The sequence below is a fragment of the Oncorhynchus kisutch genome, linkage group LG17, assembly GCF_002021735.2.
Source record: "Oncorhynchus kisutch isolate 150728-3 linkage group LG17, Okis_V2, whole genome shotgun sequence".
NCBI classification, from domain to species: domain Eukaryota; kingdom Metazoa; phylum Chordata; class Actinopteri; order Salmoniformes; family Salmonidae; genus Oncorhynchus; species Oncorhynchus kisutch.
The window spans coordinates 14,270,032-14,297,795 of record NC_034190.2 but is presented as its reverse complement, the minus strand read 5'-3'; the positions used below and the strand labels follow the sequence as shown (position 1 = coordinate 14,297,795).

General features: G+C 43.1%; 1 pseudogene; it reads right to left on the bottom strand.

Moving 5' to 3' along the window:
- LOC109908451 (syndetin-like) overlaps window positions 1-27,764 on the bottom strand; it is a 349,878-nt pseudogene that overhangs the window by 134,495 nt on the left and 187,619 nt on the right.

Here is a 27,764-nt window from a genome sequence, read left to right as displayed (position 1 = left end):
GTTAGCACCTGTGTCCCTTCCCTTCCCTTAGTAAACAGACCAGTTAGCACCTGTGACCCTTCCCTTCCCTTAGTAAACAGACCAGTTAGCACCTCAGTGTCCCTTCCCTTCCCTTCCCTTAGTAAACAGACCAGTTAGCACCTCAGTGTCCCTTCCCTTCCCTTAGTAAACAGACCAGTTAGCACCTCAGTGTCCCTTCCCTTCCCTTAGTAAACAGACCAGTTAGCACCTGTGTCCCTTCCCTTCCCTTAGTAAACAGACCAGTTAGCACCTCAGTGTCCCTTCCCTTCCCTTAGTAAACAGACCAGTTAGCACCTGTGTCCCTTCCCTTCCCTTAGTAAACAGACCAGTTAGCACCTCAGTGTCCCTTCCCTTCCCTTAGTAAACAGACCAGTTAGCACCTCAGTGTCCTTCCCTTCCCTTAGTAAACAGACCAGTTAGCACCTGTGTCCCTTCCCTTAGTAAACAGACCAGTTAGCACCTGTGTCCCTTCCCTTCCCTTAGTAAACAGACCAGTTAGCACCTGTGTCCCTTCCCTTCCCTTAGTAAACAGACCAGTTAGCACCTGTGTCCCTTCCCTTCCCTTAGTAAACAGACCAGTTAGCACCTGTGTCCCTTCCCTTCCCTTAGTAAACAGACCAGTTAGCACCTGTGTCCCTTCCCTTCCCTTAGTAAACATACCAGTTAGCACCTGTGTCCCTTCCCTTCCCTTAGTAAATAGACCAGTTAGCACCTCAGTGTCCCTTCCCTTCCCTTAGTAAACAGACCAGTTAGCACCTCAGTGTCCCTTCCCTTAGTAAACAGACCAGTTAGCACCTCAGTGTCCCTTCCCTTCCCTTAGTAAACAGACCAGTTAGCACCTGTGTCCCTTCCCTTCCCTTAGTAAACAGACCAGTTAGCACCTGTGTCCCTTCCCTTCCCTTAGTAAATAGACCAGTTAGCACCTCAGTGTCCCTTCCCTTCCCTTAGTAAACAGACAAGTTAGCACCTGTGTCCCTTCCCTTAGTAAACAGACCAGTTAGCACCTCAGTGTCCCTTCCCTTAGTAAACAGACCAGTTAGCACCTCAGTGTCCCTTCCCTTCCCTTAGTAAACAGACCAGTTAGCACCTCAGTGTCCCTTCCCTTCCCTTAGTAAACAGACCAGTTAGCACCTGTGTCCCTTCCCTTAGTAAACAGACCAGTTAGCACCTCAGTGTCCCTTCCCTTCCCTTAGTAAACAGACCAGTTAGCACCTCAGTGTCCCTTCCCTTCCCTTAGTAAACAGACCAGTTAGCACCTCAGTGTCCCTTCCCTTCCCTTAGTAAACAGACCAGTTAGCACCTCAGTGTCCCTTCCCTTCCCTTAGTAAACAGACCAGTTAGCACCTGTGTCCCTTCCCTTCCCTTAGTAAACAGACCAGTTAGCACCTCAGTGTCCCTTCCCTTCCCTTAGTAAACAGACCAGTTAGCACCTCAGTGTCCCTTCCCTTAGTAAACAGACCAGTTAGCACCTGTGTCCCTTCCCTTAGTAAACAGACCAGTTAGCACCTGTGTCCCTTCCCTTCCCTTAGTAAACAGACCAGTTAGCACCTGTGTCCCTTCCCTTCCCTTAGTAAACAGACCAGTTAGCACCTCAGTGTCCCTTCCCTTCCCTTAGTAAACAGACCAGTTAGCACCTCAGTGTCCCTTCCCTTCCCTTAGTAAACAGACCAGTTAGCACCTGTGTCCCTTCCCTTCCCTTAGTAAACAGACCAGTTAGCACCTGTGTCCCTTCCCTTCCCTTAGTAAACAGACCAGTTAGCACCTGTGTCCCTTCCCTTCCCTTAGTAAACAGACCAGTTAGCACCTGTGTCCCTTCCCTTCCCTTAGTAAACAGACCAGTTAGCACCTGTGTCCCTTCCCTTCCCTTAGTAAACAGACCAGTTAGCACCTGTGTCCCTTCCCTTCCCTTAGTAAACAGACCAGTTAGCACCTGTGTCCCTTCCCTTCCCTTAGTAAACAGACCAGTTAGCACCTCAGTGTCCCTTCCCTTCCCTTAGTAAACAGACCAGTTAGCACCTGTGTCCCTTCCCTTCCCTTAGTAAACAGACCAGTTAGCACCTGTGACCCTTCCCTTCCCTTAGTAAACAGACCAGTTAGCACCTCAGTGTCCCTTCCCTTCCCTTAGTAAACAGACCAGTTAGCACCTCAGTGTCCCTTCCCTTCCCTTAGTAAACAGACCAGTTAGCACCTCAGTGTCCCTTCCCTTCCCTTAGTAAACAGACCAGTTAGCACCTCAGTGTCCCTTCCCTTCCCTTAGTAAACAGACCAGTTAGCACCTGTGTCCCTTCCCTTCCCTTAGTAAACAGACCAGTTAGCACCTCAGTGTCCCTTCCCTTCCCTTAGTAAACAGACCAGTTAGCACCTGTGTCCCTTCCCTTCCCTTAGTAAACAGACCAGTTAGCACCTCAGTGTCCCTTCCCTTCCCTTAGTAAACAGACCAGTTAGCACCTCAGTGTCCCTTCCCTTCCCTTAGTAAACAGACCAGTTAGCACCTCAGTGTCCCTTCCCTTAGTAAACAGACCAGTTAACACCTCAGTGTCCCTTCCCTTAGTAAACAGACCAGTTAGCACCTGTGACTAGTGGCTGTACATGTTCTATTTGACCTATTATGTTTTAAATCATACATGTACTATTATACATCTGAAATGCAAAAAAATACTAATAAATGTTAGTTGAATAAAATGTATTTACTACACTATAAGTGAACTGCGCTGGTCATTTAGAATGTTTTTTAGAAACGTAATTAAATTCAAATCAGTTAAAAACACGAGTGAAAAACAGAGATTTCTTCACAAACTCGGAGCCTTAACTACCTCACTTATCATAATGACATTTCTTCCTCTCCAATTAAATCAAATCAAAGACGGGTTGCGATTTGAGCAGGAAGCAAAATTGACGTTGAGGACCGACACCTCGCAATTGACGTCAAACAGACATTTACATTCCACTTAAGAAATTAAAGGTCACGGGGGTTTGGCGTGGATAACGACAGGCTAATGATGGCAGGTACAGGCCAGTCACACCGCCAGGTAGCCTTGGGAATAGGGTCCTGGTTCCTCACATTCTTAAATGAGCGATGAGCTTGTTAATTGGTGCCGTTATCGAGGTCTCTTGCGGGAGAGGGGTCACCACGGTCATCACTTAGTGTCTTGGATGTTTCTGGGAGGTGAGAGGAGAGGAACAGAGGAGAGGAGATGATTACTCACCAACCAGGCGAATCACGTTGAGGGTTGTGTTGGTCAGGATGGGAGCATTGGAGCCCTTGTTAAGGCTGTAGTCTGACTTCTTCCTGCTTCGCAGCGTCTCCCTTGACGGGCTGATTAGAGAGAGAGGGGAGATGCTGATTAGAGAGAGAGGAGAGGCGTGAGGGCGGGACAACAAGACAGTGGTTCATGTTCATAACCCTGAAGCGCGGTGGTTGAGCCCAGACATAGACAGTGGTTCAGGTTCATAACCCTGAAGCGCGGTGGTTGAGCCCAGACATAGACTGTGGTTCAGGTTCATAACCCTGAAGTGCGGTGGTTGAGCCCAGACATAGACAGTGGTTCATGTTCATAACCCTGAATTGCGGTGGTTGAGCCCAGACAGACAGCGGTTCATGTTCATAACCCTGAAGTGCGGTGGTTGAGCCCAGACATAGACAGTGGTTCATGTTCATAACCCTGAAGTGCAGTGGTTGAGCCCAGACAGACAGTGGTTCATGTTCATAACCCTGAAGTGCGGTGGTTGAGCCCAGACAGACAGCGGTTCATGTTCATAACCCTGAAGTGCGGTGGTTGAGCCCAGACAGACAGCGGTTCAGGTTCATCACCCTGAGGCTCGGTGGTTGAGCCCAGACACAGACAGTGGTTCATGTTTATAACCCTGAGGCTCAGTAGTTGAGCCCAGACAGACAGCGGTTCATGTTCATAACCCTGAGGCTCAGTAGTTGAGCCCAGACACAGACAGTGGTTCATGTTTATAACCCTGAGGCTTGGTGGTTGAGCCCAGACAGACAGTGGTTCAGGTTCATCACCCTGAGGCTCGGTGGTTGAGTCCAGACAGACAGTGGTTCATGTTCATAACCCTGAGGCTTGGTGGTTGAGCCAAGACAGACAGTGGTTCATAACCCAAATGCTTGGAGGTTGAACCCAGATTTAGACAGCAGTTCAGGTTTATAACCATGAGGCTCGGTGGTTGAGTCCAGACATACAGTGGCTCATGTTCATAACCCTGAGACTCGGTGGTTTAGCCCAGACACAGACAGCGGTTCATAACCCTGAGGCTCGGTGGTTTAGCCCAGACAGACAGCGGTTCATGTTCATAACCCTGAGGCTCAGTGGTTGAGCCCAGACATACAGTGGCTCATGTTCATAACCCTGAGGCTCAGTGGTTGAGCCCAGACAGACAGCGGTTCATGTTCATAACCCTGAGGCTCAGTGGTTGAGCCCAGATACAGACAGTGGTTCATGTTCATAACCCTGAGGCTCAATGGTTGAGCCCAGACAGACAGCGGTTCAGATGCATAACCCTGAGGCTCAATGGTTGAGCCCAGACATAGACAGTGGTTCAGGTTCATAACCCTGAGGCTCGGTGGATGAGCCCAGATATTAATTCATAAAATCTGCTAAATCTATCAATTAAGAGGCGTGACACGAGTGTTGGGGCAGTGGTGAACCGCTGATCTTACAGAACCAGCCCCCTGACTAACGTTGAAACTGCATCTACCACCATTCATTAGTACATCTCTAATTGCTGGACATGGACGTGACCTTCCAGCAGCCCTTCAATTAGCCAGTGATTCCTCCTGATAGATTGTGAAATGAGCATGTTAGAGGCTTAGATCAGTACAAAACACTGGGGAGAACCCAGACCCTGCAGGCACCGTGTTGCCCTGCATGTAGTGAACCCAAGGCTTTCACCACACAACATGCATGGAAATCAATAACGGTATGTAATGTTTATGTAGATCATCAACTCATTCATTCCTACATCTGTTCTTAATGAAGAGCTTTTGAATAGGTGAACGTGGTTTTTGCCCCCCGCTGCACATCTGCCACTCTCACACAATTAGCTGCCATATTGTAGCACGTAGTCACATACAGTGGTCAGCCACCAATTGTGCAAGTTCTCCCACTTAAAAAGATGAGAGAGGCCTGTAATTTTCATCATAGGTACACTTCAACTATGACAGACAAAATGAGAAGAAAATTCCAGAAAATCACATTGTAGGATTTTTAATGAATTTATTTGCAAATTATGGTGGAAAATAAGTTTTTGAGAACATTTTCACATGGGGATAAAAAGCCTCTAAGTGTGGTAATTCATCCTCTTTTCTGCACCAGAGGGCTAATGATTGTGTTCATCAAACATGCGATTTGAGTGCTATGAAGTAAGGGGAGGGTAAAAGAAAATGTTTCATTATGTAGACAAAGAACTTGATGAAATTGTGCCGACTTCGATGGGTTATGTAGGGGTGAGCTAAAAATATATTTGAGACACATATTCTAAATATATAGCCAATACATGCATTTACATGGCCTTTTCTACCACGATATACACTGGTCCTTTTTCCAGAAAAACCACCAGATATACCCTGGCATTATGTTGCTGAGCCATGAAGAGAAAGACCACCAGATATACCCTGGCATTATGTTGCTGAGCCATGAAGAGAAAGACCACCAGATATACCCTGGCATTATGTTGCTGAGCCATGAAGAGAAAGACCACCAGATATATCCTGGAATTATGTTGATGAGCCATGAATAGAAAGACCACAAGATATATCCTTGGAATTATGTTGCTGAGCCATGAAGAGAAAGACCACCAGATATATCCTGGAATTATGTTGATGAGCCATGAATAGAAAGACCACAAGATATATCCTTGGAATTATGTTGCTGAGCCATGAAGAGAAAGACCACCAGATATATCCTGGCATTATGTTGCTGAGCCATGAAGAGAAAGACCACCAGATATATCCTGGAATTATGTGGCTGGGCCATGAAGAGAAAGACCACCAGATATGTCCTGGAATTATGTGGCTGGGCCATGAAGAGAAAGACCACCAGATATATCCTGGCATTATGTTGCTGGGCCATGAAGAGAAAGACCACCAGATATATCCTGGAATTATGTGGCTGGGCCATGAAGAGAAAATGAAATGATTTTTTGTCCATTGTGTATTTCCAGTTGCTACATTTTCAGATAAGCCTGGAATAAAAGAAAAGTGGCTACCTATAATTAAATCATACAAATATTTAGCTCCCATATAGCAAATGGTACAAATGGATATAGATTGTGCGTAAGCCTGTTTTACACTTCAATCTTCTCTTTGTGCCAGACTGGGTTCAAATGCCTTCCATTTCATTTTTCTGGATTTATTTATCTGTATATATATATATATATATATTTATTTTTTGTATTCTTTTTACTGTTGATTTCTTTTTCACTTTACGTGCCCAGAACACCGGAACTATCACGGAATTATTGTAATGCTTGTTTATGTGTCAGTTAATCCCATAAGGGATGGGTTGCCAACTGGCGATTTGACACAGAAATAAAATGTCATTCATTCATGCATCTGTTTCAACACTACACTGAGAACAAAATAATGACAATTCTTTCTAAATGATATACAGTGCCTTGCGAAAGTATTCGGCCCCCTTGAACTTTGCGACCTTTTGCCACATTTCAGGCTTCAAACATAAAGATATAAAACTGTATTTTTTTGTGAAGAATCAACAACAAGTGGGACACAATCATGAAGTGGAACGACATTTATTGGATATTTCAAACTTTTTTAACAAATCAAAAACTGAAAAATTGGGCGTGCAAAATTATTCAGCCCCTTTACTTTCAGTGCAGCAAACTCTCTCCAGAAGTTCAGTGAGGATCTCTGAATGATCCAATGTTGACCTAAATGACTAATGATGATAAATACAATCCACCTGTGTGTAATCAAGTCTCCGTATAAATGCACCTGCACTGTGATAGTCTCAGAGGTCCGTTAAAAGCGCAGAGAGCATCATGAAGAACAAGGAACACACCAGGCAGGTCGGAGATACTGTTGTGAAGAAGTTTAAAGCCGGATTTGGATACAAAAAGTATCAGACCACTGCAAATCTACCAAGACCTGGCCGTCCCTCTAAACTTTCAACTCATAGGAGAAGACTGATCAGAGATGCAGCCAAGAGGCCCATGATCACTCTGGATGAACTGCAGAGATCTACAGCTGAGGTGGGAGACTCTGTCCATAGGACAACAATCAGTTGTATATTGCACAAATCTGGCCTTTATGGAAGAGTGGCAAGAAGAAAGCCATTTCTTAAAGATATACATAAAAAGTGTTGTTTAAAGTTTGCCACAAGCCACCTGGGAGACACACCAAACATGTGGAAGAAGGTGCTCTGGTCAGATGAAACCAAAATTGAACTTTTTGGCAACAATGCAAAACGTTATGTTTGGCGTAAAAGCAACACAGCTCATCACCCTGAACACACCATCCCCACTGTCAAACATGGTGGTGGCAGCATCATGGTTTGGGCCTGCTTTTCTTCAGCAGGGACAGGGAAGATGGTTAAAATTGATGGGAAGATGGATCGAGCCAAATACAGGACCATTCTGGAAGAAAACCTGATGGAGTCTGCAAAAGACCTGAGACTGGGACGGAGATTTGTCTTCCAACAAGACAATGATCCAAAACATAAAGCAAAATCTACAATGGAATGGTTCAAAAATAAACATATCCAGGTGTTAGAATGGCCAAGTCAAAGTCCAGACCTGAATCAAATCGAGAATCTGTGGAAAGAACTGTAAACTGCTGTTCACAAATGCTCTCCATCCAACCTCACTGAGCTCGAGCTGTTTTGCAAGGAGGAATGGGAAAAAATTTCAGTCTCTCGATGTGCAAAACTGATAGAGACATACCCCAAGCGACTTACAGCTGTAATCGCAGCAAAAGGTGGCGCTACAAAGTATTAACTTAAGGGGGCTGAATAATTTTGCACGCCCAATTTTTCAGTTTTTGATTTGTTAAAAAAGTTTGAAATATCCAATAAATGTCGTTCCACTTCATGATTGTGTCCCACTTGTTGTTGATTCTTCACAAAAAAATACAGTTTTATATCTTTATGTTTGAAGCCTGAAATGTGGCAAAAGGTCGCAAAGTTCAAGGGGGCCGAATACTTTCGCAAGGCACTGTATATAATGCATGTATCTTTCCACTTATAGAGATGTACATCACGCAAGAACTACTAGCATAGCTCGTGAAAACTTGACCAGTGAGCTCCCGGGATATGACATCATCACATTGTGCCCTTTGACCTGACCTCTTGAGAGGGATGTCTCCGGTCTGCTCGTCCTGCTTGAGTTCATCGGGACGTCACTGTCACTGTCATAGTCCTGGTAGACACTCTTCTCCAGCTTATCTGACTCACACTGCAGAGAGGGAATAACACAGTAAAAATATCATTCTAATATGGACATTTAGAAAAGGTTTATATACAGTACCAGTCAAAAGTTTGGACACACCTACTCATTCAAGGGTTTTTCTTTATTTTGACTATTTTCTACATTGTAGAATAATAGTGAAGACATCAAAACTATGAAATAACATATGGAATCATGTAGTAACCAAAAAAGTTAAACAAAATCAAAATATATTTTATATTTGAGATGCTTCAAAGTAGCCACCCTTTGCCTTGATGACAGCTTTGCACATTCTTGGCATTCTCTCAACCAGCTTCACGAGGTAGTCACCTGGAATGCAATTCAATTAACAGGCGTGCCTTGTTAAAAGTTCATTTGTGGAATTTCTTTCCTTCTTAATGTGTTTGAGCCAATCAGTTGTGTTGTGACAAGGTAGGCGCGGTATACAGTAGTTAGCCCTATTTGTTAAAAGATCAAGTCCATATTATGGCAAGAACAGCTCAAATAAGCAAAGAGAAACAACAGTCCATCATTACTTTAAGACATGAAGGTCAGTCAATATGGAAAATATCAAGAACTTTGAAAGTTTCTTCAAGTGCAGTCACAAAAACCATCAAGCGCTATGATGAAACTGTCTCTCATGAGGACTGCCACAGGAAAGGAAGACCCAGAGTTACTCTCTGCTGCAGAGGATAAGTTCATTAGAGTTACCAGCCTCAGAATGCAGCCCAAATAAATGTTTCAGAGTTCAAGTAACGGACACATCTTAACATCAACTTTTCAGAGGAGAATGCTTGAATCAGGCCTTGATGGTTGACTTGCTGCAAATAAACCACTACTAAAGGACACCAATAAGAAGAGACTTCCTTAGGCTAAGAAACATGAGCAATGGACATTAGACCGGTGGAAATCTGTTATTTGGTCTGATGATTTTAGGTTCCAACCGCTGTGTCTTTGTGAGACGCAGAGTAGGTGGACGGATGATCTCCGCATCACAAGTGTGGTTCCCACAGTGAAGCACGGAGGAGGAGGTGTGGTGGTGCTATGCTGGTAACACTGTCTGTGATTCATTTAGAATTCAAGGCACACTTAATCTGTGCCTTGAATCTGTGCCTTAATCTGTGCCATGGCTACCACAGCATTCTGCAGCGATGCGTCATCCCATCTGGTTTGCGCTTAATGGGACTATAATTTGTTTTTCAACAAGACAATGATCCAAAACACACCTCTAGGCTGTGTGAGGGCTATTTGACCAAGGAGGAGAGTGATGGAGTGCTGCATCAGATGAACTGGCCTCTACAATCACCCAACCTCAACCCAATTGAGATGGTTTGGGATGAGTTGGGTGAAGGAAATGCAGCCAATAAATGCTCAGCATATGTGGGAACTCCTTCAAGACTGTTGGAAAAGCATTCCTCATGAAGCTGGTTGAGAGAATGCCAAGGTGTGCAAAGCTGTCATCAAGGCAAAGGGTGGCTACTTTGAAGAAACTCAAATAGAAAATATATTTGGATTTGTTTTAACACTTTTTTGGTTACTACATGATTCCATATGTGTAATTTCATAGTGTATTGACTATTATTATACAATGTAGAAAATAGTAAAAATAAAGAAAAAACCTTGAATGACTAGGTGTGTCCCAACTTTTGACTGGTACTGTATATTAACAACATGATCATTTAGTTGCTTTAATCACTGTCGTAGTCCTGGTGCACACGCTTGACTAACTTATCTGACTCATACTGCAGAGGGGGAAAATAATCATATGGTCATTCAGAGAAAGAAATATAATTGCTGATGATTTAAAGGGAACTTGAACTGCAGATTGTGTATGCTCACTTTCTCAATTTGATTGAAATCTAGGGACACAATGCTTTCGACTGAGCTTTAGCAGTTTATATTGAATACAAGCTTGAGGTTATGAAAATGTGTTAACAAGAAAGGAACCATTTTGGATGTGACTAATCCCCTTTGATAATACAATATTAATTTTCAAGATACATTGGTGTATTAATTCAAATGAAGACAAAAACAAACAACGGGTTGATTGTAATGGCAGAACAAAAACAAACTGATAATGAAATCTGAACAAATAATAGCCTTTGTCACACCCTGACCATAGTTTGCTTTGTATGTTTGTATGTTTTGTTTTGTCAGGGTGTGATCTGAGTGGGCATTCTATGTTGGATGTCTAGTTTGTCTGTTTCTGTGTTTGGGCCTGATATGGTTCTCAATCAGAGGCAGGTGTTAGTCATTGTCTCTGATTGGAACCATATTTAGGTAGCCTGTTTTGTGGGTGGTTGTTTCCTGTCTTTGTGTTTGTTGCACCAGATAGGGCTGTTTCGGTTTTGCCACTTTTATTGTTTTGTATTATGTTCATGTTGAGTTTTTCTATTAAAAAACATGAACTATAACCACGCTGCATTTTGGTCCGCCTCTCCTTCCCACGAAGAAAGCCGTTACAGCCTTATACAGCTTACACTGGCATTGAAATGTAACAAGTCCAGTCCACATGTATGCAAGCACATCTCCATAAAAGTTTGTCACTCCATAAAAGCGAGCCTATTATTTCATTAATATCAGTGTCCTACCACTCTGAGCTCTCCAAAGGACAACACGCAACGCCCATTTAACTGTAGTCTTTTCATTACAGTAGCGGCTCATATTGAATATAATGAAATGTCAAGTGCATCAAAGTGTTAAGCACCACTGCAGCGGGTGTAAACTCCATACCGACACGGTCCCCTCCATTAAACTCTGTTACGACCTCTGACGTGACTGTTAGGGCGACTATAAACCACTTAACGTCCCCAAATGATAATGTCCGACTTTAATCGCTGGTCCTATTTATTTCCTCACTTGAAATGACTCAGTGTGGCGGACGGTGATGACACGTGCTACCGGGGGAACTAATGGGATTCATGTTAACACTCGGTGAGATCTGATGGAATGGCAGCAGGCGTTCTGAAGAAGGATCAGTGGATAGTGAGACAACGTTCTGGTGGAGAGATGCAACAGAACTCTAGAAAGCATGTAATGGACTAGCGTAATGGACAATGTGTGTGGCAGACAGGGAGTTGTGGAATATGTCACCTTCTGATTGAAATAACCTTAACTCACCCTTATCAACAAAGTTGCTGGTGCTTATATACTGCTTCGTTCTGCTTCATTCTCCTTGACAAACAGCAAACACAACATACCAGCTACAGGACTAGCATCTAGAAACATGTGATGCATCTGGAACTAGGATGAGGCACTGGGGTGGTTCGATATTGCAGACTGATCTACAAATGACCTTGCGTCATAAATAACTACTCATTATTATTTGTAGATTAGTCAGTCATTCACAATTTACCCTCAATGCACTACGGATTTGATACTCTCAAACATGGCCACTGCTTACCCCATTGGAGGCCAGCATGTCCTCAGGCTCCTCATCCTTGTTGTCGATGTGCCTCTCAAAGGGGTTCCCCTCCTGGCTGAAGAGCTCAAAAAGAGACAGGACTTCCTGGTCCTGGCTGGACAACACCTGTCTACTGGGAGACACTGAGGGGGACCGGCACTGACCCATGAACTTAAACTCCTGCAGGGAGAGAGAGCAGAGGGAGAGATACACTCAGGGATGCATCCCAAAAGGAATCTTAGGTTACTATATGTATAAAAAAAAGATTTAAAAAAAAGAAGTGGTGCACTATATAGGAAATAGGGTACCATTTGGCACGCAGCCTTAGATTGAGGGCCGTCCCCACCAAGGAAGATAACTATAACAATAAAACCAATTAAATCTTTCTAATTCAAGAGAACAGGAGCGTTCACACCACAACGATAACTACAAAAACAGCGGAAAATGATAACAAGAGCTACCGTTTAGATCACTTTCAGAGCGGTTTTCTGCCTGGCCCTCCGATGATAAAACATTGACAACCAATCAAAAGCGCCTTCTATTGAAGCGTTCTTGGTTCTAGGTGTGCAAGGCTGCTCGGAGAGGAGAGAAGGCAGAACGAGCAAGGTAAGCTTGCTTGAATAACTAGGCATGTGTGAGCATATTGGTAGCCACATTAATTATAGGAAGACTTCGGAGAATGATGATCCACGACAACCATCGCATGAGAAGGCCATATTTTCCTCATTTTATTTCCTACTAACAGCCTATCAGGGACTGATTCCAGCTTGCTTTTGCTTGCCGGATTTAACATAGCGTAGTTTAAAAGGAGAGTCAGAGTAGCCTGCTAATGTACCTTTCTGGACCTTGTAAACCCTAACGGATCCAAATGGTTGCATGATCAGACCAGGCTGTTTGCAGTTATGTTGGCATGAAGCATTCAAAACAGGACGTACGAGCGGTTATTCAAATCAGCCTACATCACAGCAGCTTACAGCCCTGGACAATACATGTGTATTGACTTGATAACTATAATACATTTCTCATTACACTGTGTTGTTGTGGCCTTGGTAGAATGTTTTAGTCTAAAACCTTAGGCCTAATCGATAGTGGAGCTTTCTGTGTCTGGAACTGCAGAGCGCAGCCTGGAGGAACGAAGGTTCCTGGAGGAACGAAGGTTCCTGGAGGAACGAACAGATCTGCAATTTCATAATCTGTTCACTTTTTTTATTGCACTTTGACAGGTAAATATTTATAGCCTTACAATCTAGCTAATGTATGGCCTAATATCCAGCTAACATTTAGATTCTTACTTCAGCTACACATCTCTAGCCTCTCTTGCAACTGTTTCCGTGCTACACAAGCCTCTTCGCTAATCCTCTTCTTGTGAAATCACAGGAAAAGCTATGGGCTACAAAACCTACAGGACATTTTGATCATTTTTAAACTTTAGTTTACTTAGTAAATATTTTATTTCTCCATTTCTTGAACTGCATTGTTGGTTAAGGGCTGGTAAGTAAGCACTTCACTGTAAGGTCTACACCTGTTGTATTCGGCGCATGTGACAAAATAAAATTTACAGTATTTTTTAAATTGTTTTCGTGGAGAAAAGTAAAGTTTTCTCTTGCTAATTGCTAAATGTAAAATAAACCTAGGCCAAATGAGCTGTTGCACAGGACAGACATATGAGCACAGCGAAAAAGAAGATCCAAATGAATTAACAATCAATAGAAAAATGGAACTCACTTGCAAACCACTTGATCAACAAGACAGGCCATCACATGACTTAAATGATGTGCAGGCTAAACAGCGTTTATTGTTGAATAGCTACATTTAAATAGGAGTTTCTATATTATTTCCATTAAATGTACAGTGCCATCAGAAGTACAGAGGCATCAGAAAGTAGTCATACATCTTCAATTATTACACATTGTTGTGTTAGAGCCTGAATTCAAAATGGGTTCAATATTTTTTCTCTAAACCCTCTTCACACAATACCCCATATTGACAAAGTGAAAACATGTTTATCTATATTTTTGCAAATTTATTGACAATGAAATACAGAAATAATTAATTTACATAAGTATTCACACCCCTGAGTCAGTAAATGCTAGAATCACCTTTGGCAGGGATTACAGCTGGGAGTCATTCTGGGTAAGTCTCTAAAAGCTTTGCACAACTTAATTGTACAATATTGGCACATAATTCTTTTAAAAATTATTCTAGCTCTGTCAAGTTCGTTGTTGATCATTGCTAGTCAGCCATTTTCAAGTCTTGCTATAGATTTTCAAGACGGTTTAAGTCAAAACTGTAACTAGGCCATTCAAGATCATTCAATCTCGTCTTGGTAAGCAACTCCAGTGTATATTTGGCCATATGTTTTAGGTCATTGGCCAGGCTACATGGCGCCGTCAGAGATGGTCGCCTCGCTTCGCGTTCCTAAGAAACTATGCAGTATTTTGTTTTTTAATGTATTATTTCTTCAACTGAAACAGGAAACGCCCGTGCTCAGGACTGTTCAACGCTGGACCGACCAATCTGATTCCATGCATCAAGATTGCTTCGATCACGTGGACTGGGATATGTTCCGGATAGCCTCAGACAACATTGATGTACAGCTGAAGTCAGAAGTGTACATACACTTTATCCAAATACATTTAAACTCAGTTTCACAATTCCTGACATTTAATCCTAGTAAAAAGTCCCTGTCTTAGGTCATTTAGGATCACTACTTTATTTTAAGAATGTGACATTTCAGAATAATAGTAGAGAGAATGATTTATTTCAGCTATCACATTATCACATTCCCAGTGGGTCAGAAGTTTACATACACTCAATTAGTATTTGGTAGCATTGCCTTTAAATTGTTTAACTTGGGTCAAACATTTCGGGTAGTCTTCCACAAGCTTCCCACAATAATTTGGGTGAATTTTGGCCCATTCCTCCTGACAGAGCTAGTGTAATGGAGTCAGGTTTGTAGGCCTTCTTGCTTGCACACTCTTTTTCCGCTCTGCCCAACATATTTTCTATAGGACTGAGGTCAGGGCTTTGTAATGGCCACTCCAATACCTTGACTTTGTTGTCCTTAAGCCATTTTGCCACAACTTTTGAAGTATGCTTGGGGTCATTGTCCATTTGGAAGACCCATTTGTGACCAAGCTTTAACTTCCTGACTGATGTCTTGAGATGTTGCTTCAATATATCCACGTAATTTTCCTCCCTCATGATGCCATCTATGTTGCAAAGTGCACCAGTCCCTCCTGCAGCAAAGCACCCCCACAACATGATGCTGCCACCGCCATGCTTCACGGTTGGGATGGTGTTCGTCGGCTTGCAAGCCTCCCCATTTTTCCTCCAAACATAACGATGGTCATTATGGCCAAACAGTTGTACTTTTGTTTCATCAGACCAGAGGACATTTCCCCAAAAAGTACAATCTTTGTCCCCAAGTGCAGTTGCAAACCGTAGTCTGGCTTTATTCTGGCTGTTTTGAAGCAGTGGCTTCTTCCTTGCTAAGCGGTCCTTCAGGTTATGTCGATATAGGACTCGTTTTACTGTGGATATAGATACTTTTGTATCTGTTTCCTCCAGCATCTTCACAAGGTCCTTTACTGTTGTTCTGGGATTGATTTGCACTTTTCGCACCAAAGTACGTTCATCTCTAGGAGACAGAACGTGTCTCCTTCCTGAGCGGTATGACGGCTGGTGGTCCCATGGTGTTTACACTTGTGTACTATTGTTTGTATAGATGAACCTGGTAGCTTCAGGCATTTGGAAATTGCTCCCAAGGATGCACCAGACTTGTGTAGGTCTACAAATTTTTTTACGAGGTCTTGTCTGATTTCTTTTGATTTTCCCATGATGTCAAGCAAAGAGGCACTGAGTTTGAAGGTAGGCCTTGAAATACAGGTACACCTCCAATTGACTCAAATGATGTCAATTTAGTGTATGTAAACTTCTGAACCACTGGAATTGTGATACAGTGAATTGTAAGTGAAATAACAATTGTTGGAAAAATTACTTGTGTCATACACAAAGTAGATGTCCTAACCGACTTGCCAAAACTATAGTTTGTTAACAAGAAATTTGTGGGGTGGATGAAAAACGAGTTTTAATGACTCCAACCTAAGTGTATGTAAACTTCCTACTTCAACTGTATACGCTGATTCGGTGAGCGAGTTTATTAGCAACTGCATCGGGGATGTTGTACCCACGGTGATTATTAAAATCTTCCCCAACCAGAAACCGTGGATTGAGGGCAGCATTCGCGCAAAACTGAAAGCTTTTAATCATGGTAAGGCGACTGGAAACATGACTGAATACAAACAGTGTAGCTATTCCCTCCGCAAGGCAATCAAACAAGCTAAGCGTCAGTATAGAGAAAGTAGAGTCGCAATTCAACGGTTCAGACACGAGACGTATGTGGCAGGGTCTACAGTCAATCACGGATTACAAAAAGAAATCCAGCCCCGTCGCGGACACCGACGTCTTGCTCCCAGACAAACTAAACAACTTCTTTGCTCACTTTGAGAACAACACAGTGCCATCGACACGGCCCGCTACCAAAACATGCGGGCTCTCCTTCACCGCAGCCAACGTGAGTAAAACATTTAAGCATGTTAACCCTCACAAGGCTGCCGGCCCAGTCGGCATCCCTAGCCGCGTCCAGACGGCATCCCTGGACGCGTCCTAGCCACGTCCACACCAGCCTGACTAGCTGGCTGGTGTGTTTATTCAATCAATCCCTATCCCAGTATACTGTAACTGAGCTAAATGACTACCGCCCAGTAAGCACTCACTTCCGTCATCATGAAGTGTTTTGAGAGACTAGTCAAGGATCATATCACCTTCACCCTATCTTCCAATTAGCTTACCGCCCCAATAGGTCCACAGACGACGCAATAGCAAACCCACTGCACACTGCCCTAAGTCATCTGGACAGGAGGAATACCTATGTAAGAATGCGGTTCATCGATTACAGCTCAGCATTCAACACCATAGTACCCTACAAACTCGTCATTAAGCTCGGGATCCTGGGTCTCGACCCCGCCCTGTGCAACTGGGTGATAGAATTTCTTCAGGAAACAGCAGAGGGAGCAGCCCCCTATCCACATCGATGGGACAGTAGTGGATAAGGTGGAACGTTTTTTAAGTTCCTCGGCGTACACATCACTGACATTCTGAAATGGTCCACCCACACCGACAGCGTGGTGAAGAAAGCACAACACCGCCTCTTCAACCTCAGGAGGCTGAAGAAATTTGACTTGTCACCAAAAACACACAAACTTTTACAGATGCACAATTGAGAGCATCCTGTCGGGCTATATGCCCGCCTGTTATGGCAACTGCTCCGCCCCGCTCTCCAGAGGGTAGTGAGGTCTGCACAACGCATCACTGGGGGTAAACTACCTGCCCTCCAGGACACCTACACCACCCGATGTCACAGGAAGGCCAAAAGGATCATCAAGGACAACAACCACCCGAGCCACTTCCTGTTCACCCCTCTATCATCCAGAAGGCGAAGTCAGTACAGGTGCATCAAAGCTGGGACCGAGAGACTGAAAAACAGCTTCTATCTCAAGGCCATCCGACTGTTAAACAGCCATCACTAACATTGAGTGGCTGCTGCCAACATACTGACTCAAATCTCTAGCCACTTTAATAATTAAACATTGGATGTAATAAATGTATCACTAGTCACTTTAAACAATGCCACTTTATATGATGTTTACATACTCTACATTACTCATCTCATATGTATATATTCTATACCATCTACTGCATCTTGCCTATGTCGTTCGGCCATCGCTCATCCATATATTTACATGTACATATTCTTATTAATTCCGTTACACTTGTGTGTGTATAAGGTAGTTGTTGTGAAATTGTTAGATTACTCGTTAGATGTTACTGCACGGTCGGAACTAGAAGCACAAGCATTTCGCTACGCTCGCATTAATATCTGCTAACCATGTGTATGTGACTGATAGAATTTGATTTGCTGAAAGGTGAATTTGTCTCCCAGTGTCTGTTGGAAAGCAGACTGAACCAGGTTTTCCTCTAGGATTTTGCCTGTGCATAATTATATTCTGTTTATTTTTTATCCTAAAAAAACTTCCTAGTTCTTGCCGATGACAAGCATACCCATAACATGATGCAGCCACCACCATGCTTGAAAATATGAAGAGTGGTACTTAGTGATGTGTTGTGTTGGATTTGACCCAAACATTATACTTTGTATTCAGGACATAAAGTTAATTTATTTTCCACATTTTTTTTACTTTAGCGCCTTACTGCAAACAGGATGCATATTTTGGAATAATTGTATTCTGTAAAGGCTTCCTTCTTTTCACTTTGTCAATTAGGTAGTATTGTGGAGTAACTACAATGTTGTTGATCCATCCTCAATTCTCTCTTATCACAAACATTAAACTCTGTAAGTGTTTTAAAATCACCATTTGCCTGATGAAATCCCTGAGCGGTTTCCTTCCTCTCCGGCAACTGAATTAGGGAGGACGCAGGTATCTTTGTAGTGAGTGGGTTATTGATACACCATCCGAAGTTTTATGAATAACTTCACCATGCTCAAAGGGATATTCAATAGGTGCCCTTCTTTGCGAGGCATTTGAAAACTTCCATGGTCTTTGTGGTTGAATCTCTTTGAAATTCACTGCTCGACTGAGTGACCTTACAGATAATTGTATGTGTAGGGTACAGTGATGAGGTAGTCATTCAAAAATCATGTTAAACACTATTATTGCACACAGAGTGAGTTCATGCAACTTATTATGTTAACTTATTTAGGCTTGACATAACAAAGGGGTTGAATACTTAGACTCAAGACATTTCAGCTTTTCCTTTTTAATGAATATGTAAAAAAATATATCTAAAAACATAATACCACTTTGACATTATGGCATATTGTGTGTAGGCCGGTGACACAACATCTCTATTTAATCCATTTTAAATTCAAGCTGTAACACAACAAAATGTGGAAAAAGTCAAGGAGTGTGAATACTTTCTGAAGGCACTGTATAATTTGCAGTTGTCACTATGACAACAAACACACCCTGAAGCACTGAATGGTCTGTGTTACCACATTATTAATAGGCCTACAGTGTGAAGTAGGATGCGTTGATTAGTTGATTGACAGGTGTACTGCAGAACGATAAACAGTCCGCTGGTGTGGATGCTCGCCAAAGTTTATAGTTACGTATAATTTATGGTTCATGTTATAGTTATCCTCCTTGGTGTGGCTTTACGACATAGCATTCATTGATGAAAACAAAGCAAAAAGACATCAAAGGAACACTAGGTATACCTCAAATGGGACAGGCTAATGAAAATATAAAACAACGTGCTCAACTCCACCTCATACAAACTTCAAATGGGACAGGCTAATGAAAATATAAACAACGTGCTCAACTCCACCTCATACAAACTTCAAATTGGGTGCTGGATCCTCATATATATAATCCAAAGAACAGAAATAAGACTGCATTACGCTAAATAAACTGAAATTGACATTTTTATTGCCGCACAAACGTTTGGGGTATGAGCCCTTCTTCAGCTTGCAAGGCAGTGGCAGTCAATGTCACGGCAACAAGACCTCACAGGTGGGCATCAATGGCAGTCAATGTCACGGCAACAAGACCTCACAGGTGGGCATCAATGGCAGTCAATGTCACGGCAACAAGACCTCACAGGTGGGCATCAATGGCAGTCAATGTCACGGCAACAAGACCTCACAGGTGGGCATCAATGGCAGTCAATGTCACGGCAACAAGACCTCACAGGTGGGCATCAATGGCAGTCAATGTCACGGCAACAAGACCTCACAGGTGGGCATCAATGGCAGTCAATGTCACGGCAACAAGACCTCACAGGTGGGCATCAATGGCAGTCAATGTCACGGCAACAAGACCTCACAGGTGGGCATCAATGGCAGTCAATGTCACGGCAACAAGACCTCACAGGTGGGCATCAATGGCAGTCAATGTCACGGCAACAAGACCTCACAGGTGGGCATCAATGGCAGTCAATGTCACGGCAACAAGACCTCACAGGTGGGCATCAATGGCAGTCAATGTCACGGCAACAAGACCTCACAGGTGGGCATCAATGGCAGTCAATGTCACGGCAACAAGACCTCACAGGTGGGCATCAATGGCAGTCAATGTCACGGCAACAAGACCTCACAGGTGGGCATCAATGGCAGTCAATGTCACGGCAACAAGACCTCACAGGTGGGCATCATTAGAAATTCCCAGTCAGTATTGGCCCAACCAAGAGATCGCAGCAGAAAAAGCTGCGGGGGAAAAGTGAACATCTAATAAAGACAGACACACAATACAAATACATTATGATGTCATTACCTAAATGTTTCAACCTACTACAAAAAAAATAACAAAAAAATGCCCAAGCGGCCTATCCAATATGTCTCTGGAGAAGTAATTTATCCTTCTCATATATGGATATTTTTTATCATGGTTGTGAAGAGCTCTTATGCTCACATATCCTTGTCTTAAGTTCACGTTTGGTCTAACTCACATAATCAAAGTTACAGGAACACTTAAGGAGATATACAACATATTTTCTGATGCATGTTATTCTAGCACAAAACTTTATCCTCTTACCCGAATGGAGACGGATAAGAGAGTACCCTTTGATCATGGCATAACAGTGGACACAGTTGTGACACGGGAAATTACCATCAGGAATGATCGGGGAGGATTCAAATGCTTTAACAAATCTGGGGTCGCTGTGTAATATGTGTTAATGTCTATTAATCTCTTCCTCGATCAACCTTGAAATAGGACTGTATGTGGGCACCAACGTTGCAGAGGTGGGAGAGAGATTCCTTTAACGAGTGTTTGCAATAATGCATTCCACTCCGTTTGTCTTACTCTCTTAAGGCAATTGTCCAATAATTATTCTTTATACCCTCTTGTTTTGAATCGTTCACATTAATCTTTGGCATGCACCTCAAATGATAAACCAGAGTCACAAATGTGCCTAATGCCAAGAAGTTGGCTATATGGTCAACTACAGGCTGATCAAATCCACAAGTTTGCAATAGAGAAGTAATGGAGGTAAATATGCCTTGGGCAGAGATGATATCGGACTAAAAAACAAAACCCGAGGCCGAGCGTCACCTTTGCCAGTGGCAGAACAGAGGCATGAACCAGTTGCCTGTCTGTAAATAAGTCGCACCACAGAGAATCCCCAGCTAGAACTCTGCCTACCACTTCCTTATTTTGTTTGTTAGATTCCAAGCCATTAATCTTTCATGAGGAGATTATAGCGGGACCCTGGCTTCCCTGAGGGTACCTGGTAGGAGGCTGGCAATATCACTCACTGCATTATTCATATGGTACTTTTGTCCTCAGATGTTGCTTACAGAATGAATGAATCCTAAACCGTACGTGAGCTAATTGGAGTGGCATGGATGTTAAAACAATCCCATAAACCTTCCTGCTAATGCTGCTTGATTAAACATGTAGATGACATTATAGAACAGATTTTCTCTGTACATAAAAACCAAAAAATGCATTGTTTACAACATCAATAAGCTTGCATATCAAGGACAGAAATAATCAGGAATACTGTACACAAGCATTGGTTAGGCTACATATTCATACATGCATGTATACACATCAGGGTTGGGTTCAATTCCATTTCAATTCAACAATTTCCTCAATTTTTTTTCTTCTATTTCCTAAATGGACTGGAATTGAAAACTAATTGAAATGTAATGGAAATGTACTATCGATGTACCGTTCACACATTCTGTATCCTCTGCATGTGTCAATAAACTTTTATCCGATGTAAAAAACACCATTACAAATTTTGCTACATAAGACCGAATCAAGGCGGTCGGTCACATATTAGCATTTCTCTAGCATAATGTTCAAAACATCTATAAGTGATCTATTGTTGATCTTCAAAATCAATGTTAGATACTTTTGGATGATTTGGACATGATGCGCAAAAAATGCTAATATCGGTCCCATTGGTTTCCTTACCCTGTAAGAAGTCTATGTGTCATCTTGTCATTTAGGTGAACTATCCCTAAGCCTCCTTGATGTCTGCTGGTAATGAAGGAAGAAAGATGCCTTTTTTGGAATTCTGTGATTGAAGGTTCTTAATGTCAGCCAAGTAAACAGTGTGCATTTTCATACAGGGTTTCAGGATCCAACATCTACACTACCTGTTGAACTACTCTTAGATGGATTTCTATCAGTCCAGATCCCTTTATAGTGTTTTAATATGATAATAAATCATTTAGTCCAGTGGACTAAATGATTGTACATATACAGTTTTAACTGGAACTCCTGCTGACAACTAGGGCCACTACATTTCATATTCATATGTAAATGCTATGCCTACGATGAGTGACAGATGACACATGATGACTAAATGTCACATCACTTCTCTGAATCCTTCTCCCTGGCTCTGTGGCGTCTTAACTGTCTTACTCACGTGGAGCTGAGTGATGTTGAAGTTAGATTTGACAGGACACCAATCCCACGTCTCGTTCTCCAGAAACATCCGCAACTCCTCCAGGCGTGTCCTGGGCGGGTAGAGAGAAAGAGAGAGATGAGGAGAAAACAAAAAAACAAAAGAAAGAAAGATGAAAAACAAAGAAAAGAGAAAGAGACAAGAAGAAGAGCGAAGTAGTCAGCGTTTGCAGATTAACGACCCGTTGCCATTTACTTTCTAGCACAAGGGCTCCTGTTCCAGATGAAATGCATGGACTCAAACAGAGCGGGGAAATGCCACAGTGGGCACGGAGGGCAGTTTGTAGAGGGAGAAAGGGCAGTCAATACTCTGCTGTGATCATTGAGGCACCAGACACACCCCCCCCCAACCTCCCCCTGCTTGTGAGACCCCCCACCTGGTGCCTCTCTCTTGGGGGTCAATACCAATTCATCCAAACGAAATGTCAGTGTAAACATCAAACATGACAGAGTCCTGGTCCCACAGCTTACAGGTGTTTGAATACATGGAACAACATTTGTAACAACAGCGACCAGTTACAGGGATTATTACGAGGTGTTATGTTAGAAAAACAGCCAGATAAGTCAGTCATGTAACACCTTTTGTATTCAGAATAAGAGGCTTGGTATTCAAGCACACACAGTGGACGGGGACTGCCGGCAGTGCACAAGACATACCTGATATCTAGAAGCATCTCTTGAATCATTCTAAGTTGTTGGTGGACAGAAAAAGTATCTACAATGTCATATCCTCCGCTAAGCCCGGGGGGGGGGACAATATACACTACCAGTCTAAAGTTTGGACACAACTACACATTCAAAGATTTTTATTTATTTTTAACTATTTTATACATTGTAGAATAATAGTGAAGACATCAAAACTATGAAATAACACATATGGAATCATGTAGTAACCAAAAAACACTAATGTACTTGTTATGTCCTCTTGCTTAGTTGCGCACCGGGGCCTCCCACTCCTCTTTCTTATCTGGTTAGAGACAGTTTGCTCTGTTATGTTCTGTGAGTAGTGCACAGCGTTGTACGAGATCTTCAGTTTCTTTGCAATTTCTCGCATGGAATAGCCTTCATTTCACAGAACAAGAATAGACTGGCGAGTTTCAGAAGAAAGGTCTTTGTTTCTGGCCATTGTGAGCCTGCAATCGAACCCACAAATGCTGATGCTCCAGATACTCAACAGTCTAAAGAAGGCCAGTTTTATTGCTTCTTTAATCAGACAACAGTTTTCAGCTGTGCTAACATAATTGCAAAAGGGTTTTCTAATGATTAATTAGCCTTTTAAAATGATAGATGGATTAGCTAACACAATGTACCATTGGAACACAGGAGTGATGGTTGCTGATAATGGGCCTCTGTACACCTATGTAGATATTCCACAAAAAATCAGCCGGTTCCAGCTACAATAGTCATTTACAACATTAACAATGTCTACACTGTATTTCTGATCAATTTGTTGTTATTTTAATGGACAAAAAAATAGCTTTTCTTTCAAAAACAAGGACATTTCTAAGTGACCCCAAACACACACATATACACATATACACACATATATATATATATACACAGTGGGGCAAAAAAGTATTTAGTCAGCCACCAATTGTGCAAGTTCTCCCACTTAAAAAGATGAGAGAAGCCTGTAATTTGCATAGGTCATAGGTACACTTCAACTATGACAGACAAAATGAGAAAAAAAAATCTAGATAATCACATTGTAGGATTTTTTATGAATTTATTTGCAAATTATGGTGGAAAATAAGTATTTGGTCACCTACAAACAAGCAAGATTTCTGACTCTCACAGACCTGTAACTTCTTCTTTAAGAGGCTCCTCTGTCCTCCACTCGTTACCTTTATTAATGGCACCTGTTTGGACTTGTTATCAGTATAAAAGACACCTGTCCACAACCTCAAACAGTCACACTCCAAACTCCACTATGGCCAAGACCAAAGAGCTGTCAAAGGACACCAGAAACAAAATTGTAGACCTTGCACCAGGCTGGGAAGACTGAATCTGCAATAGGTAAGCAGCTTGGTTTGAAGAAATCAACTGTGGGAGCAATTATTAGGAAATGGAAGACATACAAGACCAATGATAATCTCCCTCGATCTGGGGCTCCACGCAAGATCTCACCCCGTGGGGTCAAAATGATCACAAGAACGGTGAGCAAAAATCCCAGAACCACACGGGGGGACCTAGTGAATGACCTGCAGAAAGCTGGGACCAAAGTAACAAAGCCTACCATCAGTAACACACTACGCCGCCAGGGACTCAAATCCTGCAGTGCCAGACGTGTCCCCCTGCTTAAGCCAGTACATGTCCAGGCCCGTCTGAAGTTTGCTAGAGAGCATTTGGATGATCCAGAAGAAGATTGGGAGAATGTCATATGGTTAGATGAAACCAAAATATACATTTTTGGTAAAAACTCAACTCGTCGTGTTTGGAGGACAAAGAATGCTGAGTTGCACTCAAAGAACACCATACCTACTGTGAAGCATGGGGGTGGAAACATCATGCTTTGGGGCTGTTTTTCTGCAAAGGGACCAGGACGACTGATCTGTGTAAAGGAAAGAATGAATGGGGCCATGTATCGTGAGATTTTGAGTGAAAACCTCCTTCCATCAGCAAGGGCATTGAAGATGAAACGTGGCTGGGTCTTTCAGCATGACAATGATCCCAAACACACTGCCCGGGCAACAAAGGAGTGGCTTCGTAAGAAGCATTTCAAGGTCCTGGAGTGGCCTAGCCAGTCTCCAGATCTCAACCCCATAGAAAATCTTTGGAGGGAGTTGAATGTCCGTGTTGCCCAGCACCAGCCCCAAAACATCACTGCTCTAGAGGAGATCTGCATGGAGGAATGGGCCAAAATACCAGCAACAGTGTGTGAAAACCTTGTGAAGACTTACAGAAAACGTTTGACCTCTGTCATTGCCAACAAAGGGTATATAACAAAGTATTGAGATAAACTTTTGTTATTGACCAAATACTTATTTTCCACCATAATTTGCAAATAAATTCATAAAAAATCCTACAATGTGATTTTCTGGATTTTTTTTCTCATTTTGTCTGTCATAGTTGAAGTGTACCTATGATGAAAATTACAGGACACTCTCATCTTTTTAAGTGGGAGAACTTGCACAATTGGTGGCTGACTAAATACTTTTTTGCCCCACTGTATAAGTTGGAGAGAAAAATAATTATGTAATCAGACCTGTGTTCAAACAGGGAAACATTCATATAACTTTGGCAAAGATTCATATAACTTTGGCAAACATTCGCTAGCTAGGGGCGAGGTGCTTCACCTGTGATAGTTCTTGAAGTAGTTGACACTTTGACTTTTAATGGACTCCTGTAGCAACTTACTGTCACAGAACTCTTCCCCGACTTGCATCAGCCTGAGAGGGGGAGGGGGAGGGAAAGAAAGAGAGAGGGGGGGAAGAGAGGGAGAGAAAGAGAGAGGGGGGGGGGAAGAGAGGGAGAAAAATAGGTAGTGGGGGAGGGGGAGGGAAAGAAAGAGAGAGGGTAGAGAGAAAGAGAGAGGGGGAAGAGAGGGAGAGAAAGAGAGGGATGGTAGAGAGGGAGAGGGAGAGAAAGAGTTAGAGGGGGAAGAGAGGGAGAGAAAGAGAGAGGGGGGGAAGAGAGGGAGAGAAAGAGAGAGGGGGGAAAGAGATACAAATGAGAAGCAATGCAAAATTAGATGGAAAGAACACAAAAGCGAGGAGGGGAAAGGAAAAGCATCTACCAGCAGCTTCTGAATAGTTCAATGAACCCCATAGAGTTACTTCACAGCCATGTGGCCCAGAGACCGATCCCCGAGGAACCCCTATTCTCTCTCCCCACTGGCCCGTAAGGACACAGCCATGTGGCCCAGAGACCGATCCCCGAGGAACCCCTATTCTCTCTCCCCACTGGCCCGTAAGGACACAGCCATGTGGCCCAGAGACCGATCCCCGAGGAACCCCTATTCTCTCTCCCCACTGGCCCGTAAGGACACAGCCATGTGGCCCAGAGACCGATCCCTGAGGAACCCCTATTCTCTCTCCCCACTGGCCCGTAAGGACACAGCCATGTGGCCCAGAGACCGATCCCCGAGGAACCCCTATTCTCTCTCCCCACTGGCCCGTAAGGACACAGCCATGTGGCCCAGAGACCGATCCCAGAGGAACCCCTATTCTCTCTCCCCACTGGCCCGTAAGGACACAGCCATGTGGCCCAGAGACCGATCCCCGAGGAACCCCTATTCTCTCTCCCCACTGGCCCGTAAAGGACACAGCCATGTGGCCCAGAGACCGATCTCCGAGGAACCCCTATTCTCTCTCCCCACTGGCCCGTAAGGACACAGCCATGTGGCCCAGAGACCGATCTCCGAGGAACCCCTATTCTCTCTCCCCACTGGCCCGTAAGGACACAGCCGACCCAGAAACCCGATTCCTTAATTGACAAGGTTGTAAAGAGCCAAACTACAACTTTGTTCTGTTGGCGGAACAAGCAGATTAATTTATGCCCACGTAACTCCCTCTCCGCTCTGGTTGTGGTTCTTTTAAAACAAGGGGTTTCACATGGACTATTGGGCAAGGCGGATGGTTTAGACTTTCGCTCCACCTCGTTCAAACCAATCACTGCTAATGAGGATGTGGTCCTAGAAATAGAATTACTAGAACGGGGATCCCCATTCAAGTCAATGTTCTATGATGGGTGGGCCGGCGTTCATATTGAGTGTGCCCAATTCTATTTCATTCTATATACCTGCTGATACATCCAGGACCACAATGAAGTCATCGTATTTGAAGTTGGACATGTCTGTCCCAAGCAGATAAGCTTTCACTTCCAGCTGGACTTCCTGAAGGGAGAAGGGGAGCAGAATACTTGTTAGAGAGAGATATGGGAAGAGGGAGAGAGAGACGAGCGAGAGGGGGGGGGAAGAGCGAGATGAGAGATGAATGGAAAAGAGCGAGAGAGATGAGAGATGAATGGAAAAGAGAGAAAGAGAATGAGAGAGGGTAGAAATGAAAGAAAGCTTGTGTTCAGACCTGCCAGATTCGAGTGAGGCCATGTTCCAGCTTCTTCTTCACATAACTGTGGTCCACAACCGTGTCTGCAGTGTCTGTGGCACCCGTCTCATCTGGGGACACAAATCACACACGGATTCATAAATACCTCACACTTTAGTACCAGGCCTTTTTCTTTCATCTGTTGTTGTGTTATTAATAGTGACTCATGATGTCAGTTGATCGTTCAGATGTTTCTGGAACTGACACTGGAACAGATTGGATTGGATTCACAGATGGCAAATTAAAATGTAATTGACATACAAAAATAGGGGCAAATGAAAATATGGTGTCCTTACAATAGGAGAGTTGAAAATAGAAAAGGCATGAAACGAGAAACGAGTGTTTCAACCTCCATCTTAATAGTACCAGTGATACCTCTGCTTCACA